Below are 23,321 nucleotides of genomic sequence, written 5' to 3'. Positions count from 1 at the left end.
GGCCGGAACCCGTTTCTTGCGGAGGAATTTTCTCGTCGCTCTCCGGTCAGCCACAAAATTGTGATCCTGAAGTCGTTATCTCAGGTAAAATCCTAAGCAAATCGATGAGAAAATCCAGATTTGGTAATTCTTCGATATTATAGGCTCGTTGGAAATTCCAAGACCCGAGGGAGGGCTGGGACTCTTTGCTTTGCTGCGGAAGAATATGCTGCAGCGGGGACGAAACACCGCGCTCCGCTCCCGCCCTGTTCCTACGGGGTTTCCGCGTCCCTGACGCAGAGGCGGGCCGGGGGAGTCGGGCCCCGCGGGGAGGCGGAAGCCTGAGGCGAGCTGCTTGCCGGCCGGCCAGGGCTCTCTGCAGGCCCTGGCGGGCTGGGCTCGCGGCTCGCGGCTGGCGCTTGGGTACTGGAGGGCTGGGACGTCCATGCCTGCCCTGGAGAGTAAATCAGGTTATTCCGCCTGTTCCCACCGCTATTTAATTCGACGATAAAGAAGCCGCATGGCATTTAGCGCGATCGTTTAACATCCATTCAGATCTCGAAAGTGTGAAACTACTGCTAGGGAAAATGCCGGCCACCCAGACGTCTCAGAAAATCCGGTTTCCCGGTACATTTTGCAGGACGAGGGAAAATTTGTAGTGTCATTTGCAAATGTCTCTGGAGTAGTAAACTCTAATTCTTCTCATGTTGCCTCTGGTCTTCTCTCGCTCTCTTTTTAAAACAACCCTAATGATTTTAACCTAACAGGTGTGAGGAATGCCTGATAAAATCCTTGTAAGCTTTTACAAATGGATAAAAGCTAAGGAGCATTAATTTTCCCTGTAACGCAGAAATTTCTTTCTTTCTTTTTTTAAAGATGACCGGTAAGGGGATCTTAACCCCCGGCATGCTGTTGTCAGCACCACGCTCAGCCATTGAGCTAACCAGCCATCCCTATATAGGATCCGAACCCGTGGCCTTGGTGTTATCAGCACCACACTCTCCCAAGTGAGCCACAGGCCGGCTTGAGAAATTTTTTTCAATGGATGCTTCTGGTAGATAAAGCTCTATACTGCTTTGGGACCAGATAGATTTTGATTCCGGCATATGTTGGTTTGTTTGTTTTTTAAAGACTGATTTATTTAATTCAGAGCAATACAAGCCTTGCTGCTTAAATAAAGTGCATGATTGTTTAAGCTCCACAGGTTTTAAACTAGCCCCAACCCAGGCCTCTTGATAAAAACAAAAAACAAATGTATTTAGTCATTTAATTTTAAAATACAGTCACACCCATGTGCAAGATATGATCAAGAATACTCAGGAAAACATTTTCTCATTAATTCACAGAAGACCGACCTAAAGTCTGATTACTGGAAAAACTCATTCTTAATTTTCTATATTACAAAAGATATTTGGTTCTAAATATCACTTTTTTATATACAAAAAATTATTTATATTTGAAAATTATTATCGTGCAAGGAACGGTGGAAAAATTAAGAATACCAAGATGCCAAACTAGACGTCACCGTCAGTCTAGTGATGCTACTCCTCATCCACACCTCTGTAATGTTCAAATCCAGATTTGAGGTAATGCCAGGCATTTTCAGAGAGTGATGGTGGTCAGCGATCCTTCATGTCTCCTCCAAAATCTACTAAAACTATCCTGGGATCTAAGAAACGGAAAAAAACACTAAATCAGAAAAGTGACCAACCATTTAGTCTCACTGGAGTCTTGGTGAAATCAATCAACAATTAACGCCTAATTGTTGAGTACTTTCTTTAGGGTAGCACTACCAATTGATACTGTGGAGGATTTTTCAGAGTCTCTTAAAAGGAAATAAGGGCTAAACGCTATGGTTTCGGTTACAAGTGCTGTGAGTTTCAAGGTAAATCTGGTCAAAATCCAGACCCACAGTGCCTGTAACCCTACAACATATATCGAAAAATGCTGTGCTTGCCACATTTACATGTGCTTACTAAGTAATAAATAGCATTAATAAGTAATAAATGAAGAAAAGACCAAAAATATATTTTAACAAAGTTTTGCATGTCAACATAGAGCATACTCTTTTAAAATGTTTCTACTCACCTGGAATCTGAAATTAGATATTTTTCCCAAAGTCAACTGTAAATGCTTTTCTTTTCTTTGCCAACCTGGAGTGTGTGAGACCGTATACTGCAAATGATGCTAAAAATCAGATTCTTTCCCTATGTTAAGTCAATTTGTTTAGTTTTACTGTTCAATAGCCTCAGCAGACAATTCTAAACACATCTAGCAATTGTAAGCCAATGTTCACCAGAGGAAGCAAGGAATTAGTACAAATTTATCAATATGAATAAATATAATAACAAAACCTTGAAGGAGTATGCCACAGGGCCTGCCTGTGGCTCACTTGGGAGAGTGCGGTGCTGATAACACCAAGGCCACAGGTTGGGATCCCTATATAGCAATGGCCGGTTCGCTCACTAGGTGAGCGTGGTGCTGACAACACCAAGTCAAGGGTTAAGATCCCCTTACCGGTCAGTCATCTTTAAAAAAATAAATAAATAAAAATAAAAAATAAAGAGTATGCTTCATGCAGATAGTTACATCTTCCTATAGAAAGTAACGTGTATTCTCATTATTCATGGGGCATTTGTGTGCCATCTCGATGCTCTTACATTACTTTAAGCCCATCAGTTAATTTTAAGTGATTGCCACACATTTAAAGCAGTGTCTTGATAATCCATTGATTCATAAAATTTTAAGTATGTATTTTGGATCTAATTATTGCTTATTAATGTTATTTATTATCTAGTAAACACACAGTATAATACATGCTGTGCCTACATCTGTAATTTATGTGTTTGAAAAGAATTACCTTGAGCTGGAAAGGGATGATAGTGCTATTCACTTGTTTTATTTTTCAGTTGCTGAGGGAGATTAGAGGATAAATTCTGTTTGCATGTAGACAGTGTCCCTTAAAGAAATTGGGAGGATGGCACTCACTGCCACCTTCTTCACAATAACTTATGAAACCATTTGCATAAAGATAGGTAATGATATTAATAGAGTTAAAGATAATGGAGAAAACTGAGGAATACCACGGAAGGGACTATTGAACTGTATAAGGTCTGGGTTTAAATCCATTTATCTAAGGTTGTTAAACTAACCAAGAAATGGGAGTTTTTCTACCCTTATAGAGAAAGACTAGAAATACATTGCTGTACTTCAAATCAGGAAATCTAAAACCATGATATGCATAAAAATCACTGGAAAGTTCTACTTAAAATTTAGATACCTGTGGACTCTCCGCTCTCACCCAGAGTCACTACATCTGATCTGCTGTGGGGCAAGCTTTTTATTTTCTTTAAAAAATTTTAAACCTACAGAAAAGTTGCAAATATAAAGGAACAAATACCAATAGTTTGACATATTTACCAATCGTTAATAGTTTACTACATTTGTTCTCTCTGTTAATCAATGACTTTGTTCTGAACCTTTTGAAAGTCACAGAGGTAGGGACACTTCACTCCTAATACTTCAGCAAGACATCCTGTACATCCTTAAAACAAAGATATTCTCCTTCCATAAAAATATTATTATACCCAAGAAACTTACGATTGATACAAGATTATGTTCTACAAAACTATATTCAAAATTTCTCAAATGTTTCTTTAATATACTACAAAGTATTTTATTTTTTAAATCTAGGATCCAAACAAGGACCACAAATATTTAGTGGTCCTGTCTCTTTAGTCCCTTTTAATCTAGAGGAGTCCCCCCTACTTTTTTCTTGTCTTCTGTATTAATTGGCACTTTTTAAGATTCCAGACCAGTTTTTTGTTTGTTTTTTGCTGGCAAGCACAGGGATCAAACCCCATAGCTTGGTGTTATCAGCACCACACCCTACCAAATGAGCTACTGGCCAGCTTAGACCAGTTTGTTTTTGTCTCTTGTTTGATAATGTACCACAACTTGAATTTTTTTGATTGCTTTCATTACTAGATTGAGTTTCAACATTTTTGGCAAGAGTACCACTTATAGGTGGTGAAATGTCCTCTTCAATTCATCACATCAGGAGGCACATAATGTTAGATTTTCCAATGCCCCTGTGTGATTTCGATTTAGGTTAGTCCACAGGCAACACTAAAAAACAAAACAAAACAAAAAAAACCTGCTTTAAACCTTTTGAAATTTTGTGTTTTATTTGAAGCCAGAAAACTTTGTCAAAGTACTGTATTATCAGCTCTAATCCTTTAATTGAACTACTAAAACCATCAACAACAAACAGCTCTTAAGGCATATAGCATGGCACTGGGTCCTTGCAGGCATCAAGAAAAGGAAAAAGGACACAATTCTCACCTTGGATCCAACTGAGAAAGTTACATAAGCACGTAAAAAACAAGAGAACACTTGTCAACTAGGGAATTAAAGATCAGAAAATTTGTTCAATACTCAGAGGAAAACAGATACATTTCTGTTGGTGAGAGTTTAAATTAGTGTAACATTTTTGAGTATATTTTGGCAATATGAGGAATTAAAATGTACATGTCCTTTGAGCCACCAATTCCAGTTAGGAATTTTACCCTATGAATATACTAGCATAAGAAACCAGAATCCAGATCCGCTTCCATTCCCCTCACCCCAGTGGACGAGGATAGTCCTTTCCACACTATTTTAATAGCAGAAAACTAGAAACAACCTAAATGTCTGTCAAAAAGAGATTGGTTAATAAATTGTATGCCATGCATATTACTTAGCTATTAAAAATAATGAGATCCACTTCCACTTCTGGGGAGATGAAGTAGACATACTTTTCCCTATCCCTCCTCCTAAGTACATATAAAAGACCAGGATGTTATATATAAAGCAAACACAAGAAGACTTGGAGAGATGGAAAAAAGAAGGTAAAGTGACTAGGAATCTCAAGATGGATATGGTGGAGAGTTCCCTAGTTTTTTTTTTTTTTTCTTGCTTCTTATATCCCAGATTGAAACTGAAGACGCCAGCAAGCAACCCAGAAAAGCCAACAGGCACAGACGAGAAAGAGCTCCAACAAGTCTGCTCTCTCTATCCAAAGGACCAAGAAAGAGGCATCCTAAGAAATTAGAAAAGTTTTAGACTATAATCACATTATTTCAGCCAAACACCACAGAAGAAACTGGTCCTACCCATAGGAATGCCAGCAAAAGCCAAGTGGGGAGCCTGTAATTTCACCCTTTAGAGGCTATGACGAGGCACCCGGACATACCCATCACCACTACCACCTCCACGTTGTCTGAGGAGACTACAGGGGAGCCTGGGCTTCTACCTCCTCCTGGCAGTGGAGAGGCAGTGCTCTTCTTCTCCTACCAGAGTGGTGTCAGAGAGCCAGCTAAAACAAAAGATTTAAGTAAGAGCTAATAAACATGTAAAAAATGCTCAACATCACTAATCATTAGAGAAATGTAAATCAAATCCACAATATGATATCACTTCACACCCATTAGGATGGCTATTATAAACCCCCCCCAACAAAATTATGATGGTTGATATGGATGTGAAAAATTGAAACCCTTGTGCACTGCTGGTAAGACTATGAAATGGTGTAAACACTGCAAAAACAGTATGGCGGTTCCTCAGAAAATTAAACAGAGAATTACAATATGAACCATTGATTCCATTTCTGAGTATATATATACCAAAAGAATTGAAAGCAGGAACTCAAACAGATATTTGTCCACCAATGTTCATAGCAGCATTATTCACAATGGCCAAAAGATAGAAACAATCCAAACATCCATTGATGGATTAATAGATAAACAAAATGTGCTTTATGGATATAATGGAATATTATTCAGCCTTAAAAAGGAATGAAATTCATATACATGCTACAATATGGATGAAACTTTGAAGACATTATGCTAAATGAAATAAACCAGATACAAAAGAATAAATATCACATGATTCCACTTATATGAGCATAGAAACAGAAAGCAGAAAAGGGGATACCAGGGACTAGGGGAAGGGGAGATTAGGGAGTCATTGTTTAATGGGTACAGAATTTCAGTTTGGGAAAAAAGGTTTGGAGAGGGAAGTGGTCATGGTTGCACAACATTGTGAATATACTTAATGTCACTGAAGCGTACACTTAAAAATTGTTAAAATAGTAAATTTTTTTTGTGTGTGTGGCGGCTGACTGGTATGGGGATCCAAACCCTTGACCTTGGTGTTATAACACTGCACTCTAACTGACTGAGCTAACAGGCCAGGCTTAAAATGGTAAATTTCATGCTATGTATATTTTACTATAATAAAAAAATTTTTTAAAAATATTTCCTAGTCAAATAAATCAATCTATTAGAATGAAGTTCTCCCACCTAAGGTGATAGTCTACTGATTAAAAAAATCAATATGCTGAGGAAAAAAATATCTTGAGTCAAAACAATACAGAAGTGTTCAGGTTTCAATAGAAAATCACTTATGCTGAGAATCATGAAGATCTCAAACTGAATGAAAAAGGCAATAAATGCCAACTCTGAGATAACAGAAATGTTAAGGTCGTCTGATTGAGACTGTAAAGGAGCCATGGCAAAAAAAAAAAGAAAAGAAAAGAAAAAAAGCTTCAACGACAAATTATAAACAGAACTGTGACAATTGAAAGGAAAAATTGATGCATTGGACTCATCCTCAAAATTAAACCCCCCCCCTCCCCCCATTGGTAGGTAGATTTCATTGGCCTGGAACTGGGACACACAGAGGGGCGCACATCCATGGGTTGTGGGGAGAGGGAGAAGAGACTGAAGGTATCTGATGGTCACTTGTAGAGTCTCAAGTTCTGGCTGTGGGGGATGAAGCGGGGCTGAGGACCAGGTTGGCTGGTAGCTGCAAAGCCCAGCCTTTCCTGCTGGTTGCACCTGCAGGGTATGCTGGGGGTAGGCAAGGAGTCCAGGGGCCCCCGTGCAGAGCCTGGGGGAGGTGGGGTACAGGGAAGATGAACCAGAGAATCAGTTTGCTGGTTAGCATGGTCTGTCTGCTTTTTCCAAGACAGAGCAGCACCGCGCTGGAGGAACCCTTTTTGGGTAGGCTGCAAGCGGCAGGGCAGGCCTTAATAAGGCTGCGGCTGTGGCTGAGATCAGAACGGCACTTCGGGAAACGCTGACCAGCTCTGAACTGCTGATTAGGAGTACAGGCTGGTTATGTGGGCCCACGATGAGGATGAGATGGGGGGGCTAAGCAGCCCCAGTGGCATCACCCGGGCTGCCTGGGACTTGCTTATTATGCTCTAGGGTCCCTGCAAAAACAGCTGCTGAGCCACGGAGTGGGTTGAAAGCACTTCTGTGTGGGTCTGTCAGTCCGGCGGTTATGCCGCCCAGCGCTCCGCATGCAAAGGAGGTGAGTTCCGGTGAGAAGGAGGTGAGTCAGGTTCTGCTGGTACCCAGCTGGTGTGAGTGGTCAAGTCCCTTTGCTCCTTTCGCCTGTTTTTCTTTCTCGCGGAAACTTTCCTGAGCTGCAGAAAAGCCGGTGCTTCTCTTTCTGTCGGCCCCAAAGCTTCTCCTACAGCTTCAGAATTTGCTCCCTGGTCTCCTCTGGTGATATTCTCTCTTGCATCTCCTGTTTCTCCCGCCGCCTGCTCTGCCGCTGCACCGTGCTGTGCGGTGCAGCGCCGGGGCCACGGCGGTGCAAAGCTGCGGGCGCCCAGGGAGCGCTGGCATGGAGCCACCGGTGCACGCTGCCTGCCAGATCTTTGGCGGGGCATCCGCGGAGCGGGTGCTCAGGGAGGACCACGCCCGGCCCAGGCAGAAGCCCAGCTTCCAGGCACCCACCGCCAGTCCAGCCGGGAATCCACCGCGTGCGCAGAAGAACCTGAGCTTTCGAAAGGCCCTGTTAAAATAAGGATGAAAAGACAATCTACAGAGTGGGAGAAAATACTTGCAAACCAAATATCTGACAAGGTACTAGCATCTAGAGTATATAAAAACTCCCATCAAAACAAAACTCATAAACTCAAGAGTAAAAAAAAAAAAAAAAAAAAAAAAGAACAGTCCTAATACAACATGAGCAAAAGACATGAAAAGACATTTCACCCAAGCACATGTAGAAATTGGCATTTGCTGGTTAGGTGAAAAGATTTTCAACGTTATTAGACGTTTGAGAAATGCAAAGAAAAATCACAATGAGATATTAGGATGGCTAAAATAAAAAATAGTGACAACACCAAATTCTGACAAGGATGAAGAGAAACTGGATCTCTCCCACCACATTGCTGGTGGGAATGTAAAATGGTACAGCCACTCTGTAAAACAGCTTGGCAGTTTCTTAATAAACTAAACTATCCACTATATGATAACATCCAGCCATTTCACTTCTGAGCATTTAGCCAAGAGAAATGAATACTCATGTTCCCATAAAGACTTGTACATGAATGTTCATACCAGCTTTATTTATAATAGCCCAAAACAGAAAACAACCAAGATGTCTTTCAACTGATGAATGGCTAAGCTGCTACATCCATACCATGGAATATTACTCAGTAATAAAAAAGAAGGATCTATTTATCAACACACAAAAACCTGGATGAATATCCAGGCTATCATGCTGAGTGAATAAAGCCAATCCCAAAAGGCTACATATTGCATGATTCCATTTATGTAACATTCTTGAAAAGACAAAATTATAGAAATGGAAAACAATGGTTGATGGGGTTAAGGAGGGGGTTGGGGGCTGGCCTGTTAGCTCACTTGGGAGAGCATGGTGCTGATAACACCAAGTTCAAGCGTTCAGATCCCTTTGCCCACCAGCCGCCAAAAACCAACCAAACAAACAACTTCCCCAAACTGGCCAGCTGCCAGAAAAAAAGAGGAGGGGATGGGGGCAGAAGAGAAGTGAGTGTGACTATAAAAGGGCAACAGGAAGGATCATTGTGGATAATGGAAATACTCAGTCTTGACTGTATCCTAGTTGTGATATCGTACTGTAGTTTCAAGATGTTACCACTGTTGGAAACCAGGTAAAGAGTACATGGGATCTCTCTGTATTATTTCTTACAACTGCATGTGAATCTACAATCATCTCAAAATAAATAATTTAATTAAAAAGTAAAGAGAGAATGATTGCTAAAGGTAACATGGCATCTGGGGTTGGATCCCAATACAATAAAATGATGTGAATGAAAAACAACAACAACAATGAGGTCACTAGATCGCTGTGTATCAATTCGGAAAGATGTTTAAGATATATTGTAAATAAAAAAACTTCCTCGAAGACCATTATATTAGTAAGATCCTGTTTTTTTAAAAAAATGGATAGATACACACATAGGTTTATCCAGAAAACCGTGTATTGTACATAATTATTTCAATAAAACATTTCTAGAAGGAAACAGTGATTTTCTCTAGAGGTAGTACAGATGGGAGAGAGGGAGGAAAACTTACTTTTTATACTTGATACACTACTATTCAGTTTATATTTTTTGTGCCATGAGCGTATGTTACATTTATAATTTTTAAAGCCTGGAAGGTTAGCTCAACTGGCTAGAGCACAGCCTTATAATGCCGGGTTTGGATCTATGTACCAGTGAGCCACCAAAAAATCAAGAAAACATTCACAGTGTTAAGAAAAAAGAAACAAGCAAAAAACAAAGAAAGCAAGAAAAAGCAAAAAACAAACAAATAAACAAGTAAAATAATAATTACTATGGATGTCATTCTTCAGGTTCAGACAAATGTAAACATATCTTGCTTAGTATAAAAGATATGTTGCAGTGTGATTATTTCTTATTACAAGAGTATTTCTTTATCAATGACTAATATTTATCATGTGATTCAATCTGTAAAAGTGTTCCGCTTCCCCCATTACTTTTCCTACCTTTTTATTTTGGAGGTGGGGGGCAACTGGCTGGTGCAGGGATCAAACCCTGGACCCCTGCCCCAATTCCTTTTATCTATTAAAACTTACTTTCTTCTTAAGATCAGCTCAAAAACCTCTTTATCCACTATGGCCTTCCTAATTACCCTAGAAATAAAGTGATTTCTTTCCTTTGGACTTCCCTAGCCACTCTGTTGTACTGCTTTTGTGATATTCATTATGTCTTAGTTTGTAGTTAAATATTTGTGTTTCATCTCTTCTACTGAATTATACACATCTTGAGAGGAAGGATTATGTTTTATTCATCTTTGTATCTCTCACAACATGAAGACTGCTGTGGACTGATTGAATTGTGTCCCCCAAAGTTCGTATTAGAAACTTAATGCCCACTGTAACTGTTAAGAGGGTGGTGAATCCTACTACAGTAATTGAAAGGTGGGGTCTAGAAGAGGTGATTAGATTTTGAGGACCATGCCTAGTGAATGGATTAATAATGGTGGCCAAGGGTGTAGTTCTGAGGGCTTTAAAAGGAGAGCATGTGAGAGTCTCTCTCTGCTCCACCATTTTCTGCCATGTGAGACTCCTGCATTGTTGGAAAGCTACCACCAAAGAAGACTCTTTCCAGATGTGTCCCCCACGTTGTAGACTTCCCAGCCTCCAAAACTGTAAGCAATAAATTTTGTTTTCTTATAAATCACCCAGTTCCAAGTATTTTGTTATAAATAACAGAAGCAGAGTAAAACAGAAAATTGATACCAGAAAAGTTTGGTGCTGCTTATAAAAAATACTTGAAAGTGTAGAAGCAGCTTTGGAACTGGGAGTTGAGGAGAGGCTGGAAGATTTTGAAGAAGCAGGCTAGGAAAAGCTTAGCTGCTGGTGGGAGTTTAGAAGATATGAAAACCAGAGAAAGTTTGGACCTTCTTCGAGACTGGTTAAATGGTGGTGAGCAGAATGCCAATAGAAATATGGACAGTAAAGGCCATTCTGAGATGATCTCAGATGTAAATGAGAAGAGACTTACTGGAAACTGGGGCAAAGATCACTGTTGCTATGAACCAGCAAGGAACTCGGCTGCATTCTGTTTATGCCCAGAAGTTTGATGGAATGTGGAATTTAAGGATGCTGAATGAAGATATTTGGCAGAAGAAATTTCTAAGCAGCAAAGCATTAAGGAAGCTGCATGGCTACTTGCAACAGCCTATACTGAGTTATGGCATCAAAGGCAGCCAGAATTTAAAAGGGAAGCAGAGCACAAAGATTTAGAAAATTTGCAGCCTGGCCATGTGGTAGAGAAGCAGAGAGCATTTTCAAGAGAAAAGTGCAATGGTGCTAGAAAGGGATTATCAAGAGAAGGGGGAAAAGGCCCTGAAGGCATTGTGGAAACCTTTGGGGCCAAACCTTCCATTACCGGCCAAAAGGCCTAGGGGCACAGAATGGTCTCAGGGAACAGTCATGTGGCACCCTCCACAGGCTCACTGCTCAGGGCCACCTGCTTCCAGCACCAGCACTCCAGCTGCTTTGGCTGTGCCAGCTGTGGCTAAATTGGCCCCAGGTATGGCTTTGGAAAATACAAGCCAGAAGACTTGGTGGTCTCCACATGGTGTTAGGTCTGCAGGCTCACAGAATGCTAGAGCTGTGGAGGCTTGACAGCCTCCATTCCAATTTCAATAGATATGTAGAAAAGCCTGGGGACCCAGGAAGAGATGTGTCACAGGGGAAGAGTCACCACATAGAGCCTTCACTAGAGCAATGCCAAGTGGAAACATGGCATTGGAGTTGCAGCAGATAAACCTCATCAGTGCCATGCCTAGTGGAGCCATGGGAGCAGGACCATCATGGACCCCAGAATTGAGGAGCTACTGTTTGAGTGAGCAGGACTGAAGCCACAATGGGACCTAAAAGCATATGAGCTCTAAAAGGACAATTTTTTTCTTGGCATGCCTTTTACCTTTTCTCATGATTATTTGATATTTTGGACTTTGATTATAGGGCAAGATGACATCTACATGAATGTAAAGTTGTTTTCTAGCCAGACTGAAGCTACAGACTCGCACATACTACCCAGATCCTGAGATAAGGACAAGAGCAGAAACCAGATAAGGCCTTGGCAAGACCTTGTATCTGAGTCATGGACATGGACCGCTCATAGCTCATGTGCCCCTCAGTCCTGCTTTTCATTTTCCCACTTTCCATTCCTTCATCCCCCTCTTTAAAAAAATCCTCAGTAAACCTGAGTCCTTGAGATGGTTTTAGCCTGTCCATTCTCTTCCAGGTTTACTGGGGAGATGGGTTAGCCTAACATCTCTCCTCAGGTCATCGATATTCCTGAATAAAAACTGACTTCCATTTTCACCAACATTTGACTTTTGAGTGATTTGCTGTAGTCTGGGGGCAGGCAGCCAAATGCATTAGTTTGGTATCAACTTGGGAAAGCCTCAGCCAGGAACTGAGTGTGCCTAGTGACACTACCAGCATGCAATTCCAGCCTGCAAGAGCTAAAGCATCACCTTAGGTCAGGAAAACCATAGAAGTGGAGCTGCCCGAGGACTTGGGGACCCAACCCCCACACCAGTGTGTAGAGGATGTCAAACATGGAGTCAAGGTACACGAGTCACTAGCTGTAAGATTTAATGCCTGTCCTGCTGGGTTTCAGCCTTTTAAAGGACCCATTACCCTTTTCTTTTGGCCTATTTCTCTCTTTTTGAATGGGAATATGTACCCTATGTTTTTTGTTTGTTGGTCGGTTGGTCAGTTGGTTGGTTGGTTGGTGGCTGGCCAGTTCAGGGATCCAAACCTGTGATCTTGGTATAACAAGGCTGTGTTTTAATCAATTGAGTGTACCCTATGTTTGTCCCACCATTGTATCTTGGAAGTAGATAACTTGTTTTTATCTCACAAATGGGACTTTGAACTTTGGATTTTTGAGATGAAACAAGTTAAGACTTTGGCGAATGTATTTACCTGTGAGAAGAACATGAACTTTTGGGGCCAGGGGTGGAATGCTGTGGATTGATTGAATTGTGTCCCCCAAAGTTCATATATTAGAAGCTTAATGCCCACTGTAACTATTAAGAGAGTGGGAAATCCTATTATGGTAATTGAAAGGTGGAGCCTTGAAGAGGTGATTGGATTCTGAGGACAAAGTCTACTGAATGGATTAATAACGGTGGCCATGGGTGTGGTTCTGAGGGCTTTAAAAGGAAAGCACATGAGTTTTTCTCTCTGCTCTGCCATTATGGCCATGTGAGACCCCTGTGCTGCTGGAAAGCCACCACCAAAGAAGACTCATCAGATGTGTTCCCTGCTCGGTGGATTTCCTAGCCTCTGAAACTGTAAGCAATAAATTTTGTTTTCTTATAAATCACACAGTTCCAGGTATTTTGTTATAAGCAACAGAAACAGACTAATACAAAGCCCAATGCCTTGATGCTTGTATTAGTTTCCTATATCTGCTGAAATTAATTACAACTGACTTAGTGACTTAAAACAACTCTGATTTATTTTCTTACAGTTCTGGAGATTAAAAATCTGAAATGGGTCTCATTGGACTGAAAACAAGTGGTCATCAGAGCTGTTTTCCTTCTGGGGCTGTAGGGGAGAATCCTTTCCTTGCCTTTTCCAGCTTCTAGAGGCTTCCCACATTCCTTGGCTCATGGCCACATCACTCTGCTTCTGTCATTGTCATATCTTTGTCTCTGACCCTCCTGCCTCCCTCTTATAAAGACCTTGTGATTACCCTGGGCCTGCCAGGATAATCTCTTAATCTCAAGACTTTTAACCACATTTGCAAAATTCCTTTTGCTGTGTAAAATAACATTTTCACAGGTTGTGGGGATTAGGACATGAACATTTTTGCTGGTGGGGGGGCAGGGGTGTGCATTATTATGCCTACCACAATCATCAATTTTGTTGGATATTGTACAAAATAAGAACTGAGAGAAGACAGTAAACAAGTGATTAGAATAGAGTACGGTTGATCTGGAAAAGCTTCTAAGAAATTGTGCATTTTGATCTACAAATAGGAAAATAATTTTTTGCCTCTTTTACTCTTAGGTCAAACAAACTGATGAGGAAAAGATTCTTTGATTGCTGGCAGTAATTCCTTACATGTAAGCACCCAATAAATGTTTTTGAATGAATAAGAATACATAGAAGGACTACAAAGAGTAAGAGATATGTTTCCTTCAGTAATTTGTAATGTTAACATACTGTCTTAACTTCTTTCAGACATTATATTACCCCCTGCTCTTCATATTAAATAAGTCACACTGATGTTCCCTTGGCCTATATGGTCATTTTTATCCCTTGACCTTATATGCCTTCATCTACCTACTGAAATGGTGATGATTTACATTAAGGCACTTTTAACAAATTACTGTTTTAAATTGAGGAGAATTTTGAAATTGTTTAAAAATTGCAGTTCTACTTGCATTTTTTCTAATCTTACTTTTTTATTGCCAAAACAATACTTTAAAAACAATAAAGGACATATAAAAAGCAAAATTTCTCCTAACCTTGCTACATCAAAGAACAAAGCTCTCTGTGACAGAACAGTTTCTCTTGTTTACTCTGTCATTAGCTGCTTTGTTATTGTTACTTCTGCTGATGCTCTTTGTGAATTTTGTATGTCAGTTTGCCCACATTTGAAGCTGAACCTGGATCATGGGCTGGGTGACGGTGCTCCTTAGTTCCAGTCTCTGCGTCTAAAGTTGTGGTGCAGTGGACCTAGTTCTTATTTCTTTGGTATAAATTCAGCCATTCTTCAGCTGTTCAGGCTTCATGATTTTTGCCAATCCTGAGTACCATCTGACTTATTTATCGGTGGGGTTTTTTGGGTAGCTGACTGGTACAGGAATCAAACCCCGGACCTTGGTATAGTTAGCACCATGCTCTAACCAACTGAGCTAATTGGCCAGCCCCTAACATTTCATAAGAAATTGTTGTAACTATAGGTTACAATTTGCATTTGCTTAGCTTCAGTGAAATCACAGGTTTGATTTGGTGTGTTTTTCTAATGCTGATTAAAATAGTTTCCTAACAATCAAAATAAAAACTATGTGTCAATATACTTTTTCTGAAATCTTTGGACTCTTTGAGATACACTGGTACAGACGGATTGTAGCCTACCGGATCTACTGTAGCCATTAGCCAGACGGTGCCAGAAGTTAATACAGATCTTGTTCACTAGTTTTAAAATTTGAATGGTGGCAAATAAAAAAACGAAACAAAACAAAACACAAATTTTGAATTATGGGCCTGGTAAAGGCTGTGACTAGCCAAATAAATATGTCAGTTTTTTCTGGTGAAATTATTTTTGATTATATCAACAGGACTTTGGCAAAAAATAAAATAAAACAAAAAATTTTAGAACTTCCCCTCAGCCATCTTCCTGGCTGTCCCCATTGGAACGCTGAGGTGAACTCTCTAGTACTTTCTGAGATTGTCTCTGTTTGTCCTGAAAGGAGAAGCAAGACAAGGAGTGGTGCCCCTTGCTGGAGGCTTTTATTTTTATTTCCCTTTAAATCCCTTTTGAAAAGTAACTTTAAAATTTTGGATTTAGTCTTGACTAAACAAAAGAAACTATAGGTTACAATGTCATCTAATAAGCTTTGGTTGCAAGAAACCTATTATGTCAAGTACTTCTGTTGGAGTGAGCAGGACTGAAGCTATGTTGGAACCTAAAACAGCATGTGCTTTAGCAATAATAATAATAATAATAATAATAATAATAATAATAATAATAATAATAAAATAATAGTAATAATAAGGAAAAGGACACAGTTTTTTTCTTAGGGTGCATTTCTCTGAATTCCCTCTTTTCCCATTATTATTTGATATTTTGAACCTTGGCTATGGGGCAAGATGACATTATTTACATAAATGTAAAGTTGTTTTTCAGTCAACCTGGAGCTGCAAATTTTCCACAAGGCATGTGCTTCCCAGACTCTGAAAAACCAAGGAAGACATCAATAAAGCTATGCTGATTCCACCCTGAAGCAAATCAAAATCCTGCAGGACCCTGAGATAACATCAAGGACCAGAACCGAAGCCAGAAGGAGCCTTGGCAAGAATTTGCACCTTGCCCATTATATGTCCCCCTCCCTGCTGCTTTTCACTTTCCACATTCCATTCCCTCAATCCCCTCTTTAAAAATCCCTCAGTAAATCTGAGTCTTTGAGATGGTTTTAGTCTTTCACGTTTACTAGAGAGATGGATTAGCCTAACATCTCTCCTCAGGTCACCAGTATTTCTGAATAAAAACTGACTTCCATTTTCACCAACATTTAACTTTCAGGTCATTTGTTTTTGTTTGGGGGCAGGCAGCCAGACTTGGGTTCAGTAACAAGATTTTGGCAAGCCTCAGCTAGTAGCTGAATGGTCTGGGTTCTGTAACAGATTTTGGTGAGCCAAGCCAGGGGTTTTCTGTTTGGGGCAGTCATCGGGACTTGGATTTGGTAACACTTCAAATTTTCAGCATATTAGTCTGGTCATTCTCCACAATAAGTTAAGGAGTTAGTTTCAAGAACATGTACAGTCTGGTGATATCAGGAATAAAAAGACCAGACTGATGGAGAAAAGTCTTATTTAATTATAATTTATAGGGCTCTATCTCTTGTTATATGTAATAAGAAACACCAAAAACTTTCCCTGAGATGTCCACAGCTACTTAAATACTTTTTCTTGGGCTATCCATTCATGTTTAATCACTCTTCTATTGCAAAGCAAATACTACTTTGAAGTTTTTCTTTACGGTATATGTTTTTAGTAGAAAATGGCATTTGTTCACTTAAATTGTAGATGAACTTTAATATCTTTGATTTAATATGACCTATCTCTCTATATAATTTTATGTCCCTTTTTTGTTAGTCAGTTAAAAAAATCTTAAACCCCTATGTCTGGTTGTCTTTTTGCTAGCTGTACAAGTAAAATAAATGGGTGATTCTAATAAACTTAAATCTAAACACATCTCAAAACCTGGTTTTTGGACAAGGTGATGCTCTGATAAGCTCAGCTGGTAAACTCCCTGTGGAAGGCAAAAGAGATGCTCTGGGGCTGAACTCCCTGACATGCCAAAAGAAGTAAAGGGCAGAAGATCCTTTGGGGATCTTCAGTGTAAAGTTTCCTGTGTTTCCTGCCTATCTCTAATTTGAAATTAATTATTGAGTCTCATGGGCTCACCAAAGTAGACATTGAAAGGAAAATCTACCAAGTGAACCAAGTAAGGTTCCAGGTTAAAAGCAGAGCCAGGGAGTGCATTTGTAAATGAGTTAAGATTAATCATATCAAAGGCAGTCTGATAAGATAGAAATAGACAGATGGATCTTTTTTCAGCTGTATTTGTATAGTAAGGAATCACTGAGGGATAGATTTTCAACAGGGTATAGGTTGAGGCATAATTACTAAATTTCCCTTCAGGACACTTTCTTTCCAACTTTGACTGCCTTCTTTGCAGTGATCCTGTTCCTAGAGGTAGAAGGATGGAGAGGGTTGTTGGATCCTACAGAGATTAAATGATTTATCTCAAGATGGTTGCATTTAAATGGTCTGCTTGAGAGATCTGAGATGTGAGTTCCCTGGGCAATCTCTTAGGCTAACTGGTGTGCATTGAGGTTACAAAGCTTTTCAGGGGGCTCTGAGTAATTTGCGTATCTAAGCAGATTCTTTAGTCTCCTAGGGGCACCTATGGCCCCACCATTGCTCAACCCTGCCCTCACCCTTAAAATTGGGATTTTATCTCTGTAGATTAAAGTGTTGATTTTTGGTTAAAATTGGAAGATTGATATTTAATTTCTGCCCTCTCTTGAAAGCCAACTAAAATACAGTGAAAAGTGTTACTAAGAAGACTTAAAACACCAAAGAAAATTGGAAAAGAGACAACAGCCCTCAAAGCTTGTTAAATTGAAAAGCAAATGGGAAAATGATGACAAAATTAGCAGAGGGGAGAAAGCTTAGTCCTAAACTGGGAGTGAGGAAAGCTAGTAAACATCCTCCTTTAAACTGTAGAACAACCAAAAGATTTAGGAATTGGTAGTACCACATACCTTTAGATATGGGTGTGAGAGTAAAACATGAACACTGGTTAAAAATCTGTTGAAAAAGCAGTTAGACTTCAAGAATTTCTTCCCCTGATGCACATCGTTGGGCAACTTTCTCTCCTCCAGTCTAGAGATGTATTCTCCAAAAATGGTGCATATGAAGGTACACTTGAAGTTTGGTGGTCATGTGGAGAACGGTAGTTTTACTGTCTCATACTTGGGGAAAGGCCACGTGTGTACTCAAAGGTCTACCTACTACCCCATAAAGAGTATTGTTACGCCATAGTGATTTACTTTTCTGTTCTATTTGCTACTACTGTTGGCACCAAATTGAGAGTTCTGTTTGGGCTATATTAAATTTGACATTCAAACAGGGATGTTTATTCAGCAGTTGTATATTTGAGTCTGGGAGCTGGGGGGAGAGGTTGGGAGGGTGGGGAAATCAGGTTGCAAGATCTCAGTTTGAGAGTCATACGGCATTTAAATCGTTGGACTGGATGGTATCACCTAGGGAATGAGTGTAAAATTAAAAGAGACTGGGTAGCGGATTGAATCCAGAGGTACTGAACATTTAAAAGTCTGAAAAAGAGGAGTCCACAAAGAAGTAGGACTGAAATGAAGGAGGATATAAAAGAGGAGAGTGTGGCAAACCAAGAAAATAGAGTTTCAAGGAAAGAGTACTCAATTGTGCAAATGCTAACGAAAGACTGAGAATATGACTACTGGGAATTAACTGACCACTGGATTTACAAGGTGAACGTTATTGATAATGTTGACTGGAGAAGACTCAGTGGCGGGGATGAAAGCTTGACTAGTGTGGGTTAAAGAGAAAATTTCATGTGTAGTGAACTAACATGACCTGAAAAGCCGCCTGCAATAAACTCCCAGAAATGCTAGATGAACTATAGTACGAATTATTTTAAATTCATAGCTGAAATGGCAAAACAAGAGAGATATCTACAGATATGCAAAATAAAAAAGGAAGTGAAAACAGGACCAGTAAGTATACAAACTGACTCTGGCTACCTAAAGGTTGAATTGGCTTTAGTAATCTAGGGACCTCATTTTTAAAAAAATACATTTTATTTTGGAATAATTTTAGGTTTGCAGAAAAGTTGCAAGATAGAACACTGAGTTCCTGTGTACCCTTTCTCCAGTTTTCCCCCATTGTTAACATCTTAGAGTCCAGTTCCTCATAGAGGTTTTGAGTTTGAATTTTTTTTTTAACTCATGTAGTCCCCCAAACCCCAAGACAAGAACTTAAGGTAAAAATGTATCCAAGCCCAGTGACATCCCAAGACTCTTTGCAGAAGTCAACAGAGAACAGTCTTCCAGTACTCTTTTTCTACCCAGAGCACAATGGATTCTCTCAGGAAAAAGCCAGCCCTCTACAGATGAGCTCATAATAAAAACATACAGGAATTGTTTATTCACCATGCATGACAGTCAATACCAGCAACAAACAGTAGGATTCAATGACCTGAACTTCAGATAATAGAAAGATTATCTGAAAAAGAACATGAAATAAGAACGTTAAAAAAACTAAGACATAGAGAATTGAATCCCTAAGAAAAAAATAAGATACCGTACAAAAAAGAAAAAATTGGAAGCCAGAGTGGGTGGAGAACAGAGCTCTCTCTCTCCTCATCTTCTCTCCCCAGTCTTTGTCTCACCCCTTTTCTCCCCTCCCCCTTTCCCTCCTCTTTCTCCTCTCTTTCCTTCTTCTGTTAACCACCATAAATATTGGAGAAGAGCCAAAAATCCTCCTCTGACTTAATTAAGACAATTCAAAAGTATTTATATCGTTCAGGGGAAAAAAAGATAGTAATTTAAATATTACCGGATCAGTTACTTATCAAGAAAGAAACCAATAAGAAATCACCCTTTTGAGGGTAAAAATAACTCAAGCAAGCCACAAGAACAATCTCTGAACTAATAACGTATTTCCAACTTAATATACAATTTTTCAACTCCTAATTTGCCAAGAGCCTACCAGCCCATTTATATAGGACCCAGCTCTTGGGATAGTACAATTTGACAACTAATTTTTGCTTACAAGATTGTATCCTTTGTGCTTCCAATGTCTTGAAATATCTACGAGGGGTTCCTTTGATGTGAAGTTTTTGCAGGCATTACTTCCTCTGCAATATCATCACCCTTTGTGTCACAGCACATTCTTCATATAAGTAGAAAAATTCTCCTTCACAAAATTTCTCCAGCTGCATATCTATAGTCTGGAGAATGGCAGCATTATTCTAGGATATCTACAAATCACGTCCATTTTCACTTCCAGTAGTATCATTTTTCCTTTCTTTGCTGCACTTTTGTCTTTATTGGACAATTCCCTCTTGTGATCATCCATCTTTGGAAACTGTCAAGTGGGTTTGTCACTGGGAGACAAGGAGGCAACTACATCCTTTGCTAGACTGTATGTGAACTGAATAACAGCCGTGATTGTATAGTGGTTAGTACTCTGCGTTGTGAACTGAATAACAAATGCAGATACTAATCAACAGATTTCAAAAGAATTCATGTGATTGGTCTGATCACGATGCCCATCTGTTATTTCCGTAGTGATTTCAGAAAAATGAAGTTTGTACTTTATGTAAGTGCTTACAGACAAATATACTGTGGTAACTGAAATTTGCACCATGTTGTTGGGGGACTCGTCTTATTTAACTAGACTGTGTTAACTGAAATTTGTACATGTTGGAACCATGCAGAGAGCCCTGCCTGTACAGTTGACCCTTGAGCAACGCCAGGGTTTCGGGATGCGACCACCCCCCCCACACCCCAGTCGAAAATTTTCATATAGCTTCCCCTGTGTCATTACTAAAGTAGTTAAGAAACAAGTAACTTAAGTAGTTACTTAGTAGCCTACGAAAAGTCGGCCTTCCCTTTGCACCAGATGCACATCCTGCCAACAGGAGTACTGTGTTTTCCATCAGTGGTTGGTTAAATCTGCGGGTGCGAAACCAGTGTACAAGTGGACCTGCGCAGGACAAACCCAAACCTGTGTTATTCAAGGATCAGCTGTACTCATTTCCTGACAAGAGAGTGATCAAATTGGTTTCTGGCAGAAGAGGTTATCAATATAGTAGCTCTGTGTTAATCGTTTGTAGTCTTTGGAACCAGTTCCCTCAGGCCAAAGGTGGCCAAGGCCAAACCTTGATGCATCACAAAGGCAAGTCTGTACTTAGAAGAAGCAAAATACAATCTAATTTCTTAGAAACAAACTAGTAAAGGCAGAAACTAGTTTCCTGTTAAAAAGGAGGCAGGTTAAATGTCCCATTGGGAATTTTCCTTTCTCTTTTAGTGCCTATTTCCTCCTCCTCAACTTCCTTTAGACAGCAAAACACTTCTTTCAATCAGAGATTCTTTTTTTCTTTTTAAAAAAATTTTTTTTTCTTGGTTATGAATATTCATGGCCTACAAAGCTAATTGTCACCATTCGTGCCCAAGATGTGATGGCCAGATCCATACTGGCAGCATGCTCATTACCACAAATTGTGCTTATACCCCGTGTCCCACACCCAATTATCCCTGACCTCCCTCCCCATTCCCCTGTCCCCCAATCCACTTTGTATCCCTAGGTATGTTCTCTCCCTCTGCAAGTCCAGCACACCACTGTGGTGTGTCTTTCCTTTCTTCTTTCTCTCTTGGCTCCCACTTATGAGTGAGGACATGTGGTATTTATCCCTTTGTGCTTTGCTTTTTCACTCAACATAAATTTCTCAGAGCTCATCCGTGTTGTTGCAAATGGGAAAATTTCATTCTTTTTTATGGCAGAGTAGTATTCCATGGTATATATATGCCACATTTTCCTTATCCAGTTGTCCATCGATGGATATTTAGGTTGGTTCCATATCTTGGCTATTGTAAACACAGCTGTGAGGAACAAGGAAGTGCAGGTGTCCCTTCAACATGATGATTTCCATTACTTTGGGTATATACCCGAAGTGGGATTGCTGGATCGTATGGAAGATCTATCTGTAGTTGTTTGAGAAACGTCTATACTATTTTCCATAGTGGTTGTACTAATTTATAGTCCCACCAACAGTGTAGGAGTGTTCCCTTCTCTCTACACCCTCACTAGCATTTGTTTTTATCTGTCTTTTTGATTATAGCCAGTCTAACTGGGGTGAGGTGATATCTCAATGTGGTTTTAATTTGCATTTCTCCGATGACTAGTGATGCTGAGCATTTTTTCATGTACCTGTTGGTCATCTGTATGTCTTCCTTTGAAAAATGTCTCTTCAGCTCCTTTGCCCATTTTTTAATTGTGTTATTTGTTTTTTTACTGTGTAATTGCTTGAGTTTCTTGTATATTCTGGATATTAATCTCTTGTCAGATGCATTGTTAGAAAAATTTTCTCCCACTCCGTAAGTTGTCGTTTCACTCTATTGATTTTTTCCTTTGCTGTGCAGCAGCTTTTTAGTTTGATATAGTCCCATTTATTTATTTATTTTTTCTTTTTTTCTTGTGCTTTTGGGCTCATGTCCATAAAGTCTGTGCCCAGGTCTAGTTCCTGAAGTGTTTCACCTATATTTTCCCTAAGTAGTTTTACAGTTTCAGGTCTTATACTTAAGCCTTCAATCCATTTTTAATTGATTTTAGTATATGGTGAGAGAAGCATGCCTAGTTTCATTCTTCTGCATATGGATATCCAATATTCCCAGCACCACTTATTGAAGAATCAGAGATTCTTAAGTGTTAGCAGTCAGAATCACCTGATTCTGTTAAAACACAAATTGCTGGAAATTTGCATTTCTAATAAGTTCCCAGACAATGCTGGTGCTGCAGGTCTGAGGACCACACTTTGAGAAACACTGTTTTAGATGCTAGACTTGGGAACGAAATCATAATCTTTTCAATTAGTGGACAGTTCACATAATTTTGACTATCAAAACCTTGTGATCAAGTGTTGAAACAGATATACTCCTCCCTCAGGCCGTAATTTAAGGAATCCCTTGAGCCAAATCCATGATTCTACAGCATGCCACTTTTTCCAATATAAATTCAGTCTGCTTTATGATACACATGTATGAAAACTTGAAAATCTTCAGAATACTGTGTAGTATTTTGAGCACTTCCAAAAATATTTGTGATCAAAAGTTAAAATCTAAATAAAAAGTCACTGCTGTAAAACTAAATAATATATATATGTTCTTACTAATGGCTTGCTGTTTAAATCAAGCAGGTTTTCAAACATAGTTTAAAAGCTCACAGGAAATCAGAATAAAGTATGTAGTTTAGTTAATAATATTGTATCAATGTTAATATCTCAGTTTTGATAACTGTACTATGATTCTGTAAGATGTTAACATTAAGGATGAAAAAACTATCTGTACTATTTTTGCAACTCATTTGTAAATCTAAAATTATGTCAAAAATTTTTAAGTTAAAAAAAAAAAACCCTCATAGGAAGTAGAGTGCTGTGATATAGGTATACTTTCTTTGAGGGGGGTGGGGCAACT

General features: G+C 39.4%; 1 pseudogene; it reads right to left on the bottom strand.

Moving 5' to 3' along the window:
* Positions 1–6,757: 6,757 nt before the first annotated feature.
* LOC134384649 (G protein pathway suppressor 2-like) lies at positions 6,758–11,961 on the bottom strand (annotated as a pseudogene).
* Positions 11,962–23,321: the final 11,360 nt, after the last annotated feature.

Source organism: Cynocephalus volans, chromosome 1, assembly GCF_027409185.1.
Source record: "Cynocephalus volans isolate mCynVol1 chromosome 1, mCynVol1.pri, whole genome shotgun sequence".
NCBI lineage: Eukaryota > Metazoa > Chordata > Mammalia > Dermoptera > Cynocephalidae > Cynocephalus > Cynocephalus volans.
Note: the sequence above shows the minus strand (reverse complement) of the source record. Positions and strands in the feature narration are given on the sequence as shown.